The sequence below is a fragment of the Lampris incognitus genome, chromosome 8, assembly GCF_029633865.1.
Source record: "Lampris incognitus isolate fLamInc1 chromosome 8, fLamInc1.hap2, whole genome shotgun sequence".
In the NCBI taxonomy this organism is placed as follows: domain Eukaryota; kingdom Metazoa; phylum Chordata; class Actinopteri; order Lampriformes; family Lampridae; genus Lampris; species Lampris incognitus.
The window spans coordinates 47,465,948-47,470,050 of record NC_079218.1 but is presented as its reverse complement, the minus strand read 5'-3'; positions in this window follow the sequence as shown (position 1 = coordinate 47,470,050).

The window sequence follows — 4,103 nt, the reverse complement described above, 5'->3', positions numbered from 1 at the left end:
CTTTAACAGTGCTTCACACCGAAGCAAAAAAAAAAAAACGCTGTTCTCCGCTCACCCTCTCGCACTTCCACTCGAGAGAGAGAGAGAGAGAAGTAATATATGAGCAGCGTGAAGGAGGGATGTGGGGTCAAGAGGCAGAACAAGGCTGGAGGGACAGGAGAAGGATCCAGACAAAGAGAGAGAGAGAGAAAAGACAGACAGACAGACAGACAGACAGACAGACAGACAGACAGAGAGAGAGAGAAAAGACAGACAGACAGACAGACAGACAGACAGACAGACAGACAGACAGACAGAGAGAGAGAGAGAGAGGAGAGAGAGAGAGAGAGAGAGAGAGAGAGAGAGAGAGAGGAGAGAGAGAGAGAGAGAGAGAGAGAGAGAGAGAGAGAGAGAGAAGTAATATATGAGCAGGTTGAAGGAGGGATGTGGGGTCAAGAGGCAGAACAAGGCTGGAGGGACAGGAGAAGGATCAAGACAAAGAGAGAGAGAGAGAAAAGACAGACAGACAGACAGACAGACAGACAGACAGACAGACAGACAGACAGACAGACAGACAGACAGACAGACAGACAGACAGACAGACAGACAGACAGACAGACAGAGAGACAGACAGACAGACAGACAGAGAGAGAGAAAAGACAGACAGACAGACAGACAGAGAGAGAGAGAGAAAAGACAGACAGACAGACAGATAGACAGACAGACAGAGAGAGAGAGAGAAGTAATATATGAGCAGGTTGAAGGAGGGATGCAGGGTCAAGAGGCAGAACAAGGCTGGAGGGACAGAGGGACCAAGGCAGAGGAGAGAGAGAGAGAGAGGGAGGGAGACAGACAGACAGACAGACAGACAGACAGACAGACAGACAGACAGACAGACAGAGAGACAGAGAGAGAAGTAATATATGAGCAGGGTGAAGGAGGGATGTGGGGGTCAAGAGGCAGAACAAGGCAGGAGGGACGGAGAAGGACCAAGACAGAGAAGAGAGAGGAAGTCACAGGAGGATGAGGGAAGTGGTGTCAATAACACCCTGTAGTCTGGCCATGGACACTTGCTACAATCCCCCCTTATCTTTAAGACGTATGGCTGTCTCTTCTTCTCCCTCCCCCCAATCATCTCTCTCTCTGTCTCTCTCTCTCTCTCTCACCCCCCCCCCCCCCCCCAGTTTTCTCTCGCTGTCCCTCTCTCTCCCTCTCTGACAAGGAAGGAGACTATAGCTTTATTTAGTCTGCTGGGAACCGAAGTGCACTTCACACCGAAACAGCACATCTCACACACACATGAGAAAGCTTTAATTGAACACACACACACAACTGATCTCCACAAACAGAAACCACAAAAGAAGAAGATCAGTATGGTGTGTGTGTGTGTGTGTGTGTGCTAAAGCAAACTGACCTTGCACATAAAATGATAAACAAACATTAGCAAAGGTATCTATAACGAGGTTGGTGTGACCACATAAACGGAGGCTGCAGACGGAAAGCAACTGGTCGAGACTCGTCTGTCCATCTTCGTCCAGAGACACACAGAGCGTACAGAATGTCGCGCCCTTCCCCGGGGATTTAGTTGGAGACAGACGGAGACAGACAGACGGGGCAGATCTTCGCGCTACCGTTTCCTTTCACTTTTCGGTGCCCCCTCGATATTGGCTTCGACAGCGTCTGAATGTGAAACAAATTCAGATGACAAATCCTGAAGAACGTCTGCGGGGCGAAATCTGCACGAGGGCCCTCCGGGGAGCGTGCGGGGGGGCTACGCTGCTCAAAACACAAGGACGGGGCGGGGCGGTTTTCATGCTCGGTTTTCACCTGCATGTGATCTACATATGTGATGGGTCTGCCAGCGGCTCCTCACAAATTAGAGCCGCGGTGTGTGCTGTGTCTCTGGAATGTCACACAAGGTCAATGTCTCCACATTCCCAACTCCCGTCTGGCTCGCTGCTTCTCTTACAGTAGAGGTCTATACAAGACAGTAGAGGTCTATACAAGACAGTAGAGGTCTATACAAGACAGTAGAGGTCTATAAAAGACAGTAGAGGTCTATACAAGACAGTAGAGGTCTATACAAGACAGTAGAGGTCTATACAAGACAGTAAAGGTCTATACAAGACAGTAGAGGTCTATACAAGACAGTAGAGGTCTATACAAGACAGTAGAGATCTATACAAGACAGTAAAGGTCTATACAAGACAGTAGAGGTCTATACAAGACAGTAGAGGTCTATACAAGACAGTAGAGATCTATACAAGACAGTAGAGGTCTATACAAGACAGTAGAGGTCTATACAAGACAGTAGAGATCTATACAAGACAGTAGAGGTCTATACAAGACAGTAGAGATCTATACAAGACAGTAGAGATCTATACAAGACAGTAAAGGTCTATACAAGACAGCAGAGGTCTATACAAGACAGTAGAGGTCTATACAAGACAGTAGAGATCTATACAAGACAGTAGAGGTCTATACAAGACAGTAGAGGTCTATACACGACAGTAGAGGTCTATACAAGACAGTAGAGGTCTATACAAGACAGTAGAGGTCTATACAAGACAGTAGAGATCTATACAAAACAGTAGAGATCTATACAAGACAGTAGAGGTCTATACAAGACAGTATAGGTCTATACAAGACAGGAGAGATCTATACAAGACAGTAGAGGTCTATACAAGACAGTAGAGATCTATACAAGACAGTAGAGGTCTATACAAGACAGTAGAGATCTATACAAGACAGTAGAGATCTATACAAGACAGTAAAGGTCTATACAAGACAGCAGAGGTCTATACAAGACAGTAGAGATCTATACAAGACAGTAGAGGTCTATACAAGACAGTAGAGATCTATACAAGACAGTAGAGGTCTATACAAGACAGTAAAGATCTATACAAGACAGTAGAGATCTATACAAGACAGTAGAGGTCTATACAAGACAGGAGAGATCTATACAAGACAGTAGAGGTCTATACAAGACAGTAGAGATCTCTACAAGACAGTAGAGATCTATACAAGACAGTAAAGGTCTATACAAGACAGTAGAGGTCTATACAAGACAGTAGAGGTCTATACAAGACAGTAGAGATCTATACAAGACAGTAGAGGTCTATACAAGACAGTAGAGGTCTATACAAGACAGTAGAGATCTATACAAGACAGTAGAGGTCTATACAAGACAGTAGAGGTCTATACAAGACAGTAGAGATCTATACAAGACAGTAGAGGTCTATACAAGACAGTAGAGATCTATACAAGACAGTAGAGGTCTATACAAGACAGTAGAGGTCTATACAAGACAGTAGAGATCTATACAAGACAGTAGAGGTCTATACAAGACAGTAGAGGTCTATACAAGACAGTAGAGATCTATACAAGACAGTAGAGGTCTATACAAGACAGTAGAGGTCTATACAAGACAGTAGAGATCTATACAAGACAGTAGAGATCTATACAAGACAGTAAAGGTCTATACAAGACAGCAGAGGTCTATACAAGACAGTAGAGGTCTATACAAGACAGTAGAGATCTATACAAGACAGTAGAGGTCTATACAAGACAGGAGAGGTCTATACACGACAGTAGAGGTCTATACAAGACAGTAGAGATCTATACAAGACAGTAGAGGTCTATACAAGACAGTAGAGGTCTATACAAGACAGTAGAGGTCTATACAAGACAGTAGAGATCTATACAAGACAGTAGAGGTCTATACAAGACAGTAGAGATCTATACAAGACAGTAGAGGTCTATACAAGACAGTAAAGATCTATACAAGGCAGTAGAGATCTATACAAGACAGTAGAGGTCTATACAAGACAGTAAAGATCTATACAAGACAGTAGAGGTCTATACAAGACAGTAGAGATCTATACAAGACAGTAGAGATCTATACAAGACAGTAGAGATCTATACAAGACAGTAGAGATCTATACAAGACAGTAGAGGTCTATACAAGACAGTAGAGGTCTATACAAGACAGGACATTCCTGTCCAAAACAGACAAAAATACGATAAGTGCGGCAGTGTGAATGAGTAGGGACGCTATCGTCCCACAGGTTCGGCAGGTCACAGAGTTCAAAGGTTAGACCCCATGACTGTTGCTTGACCCGGCA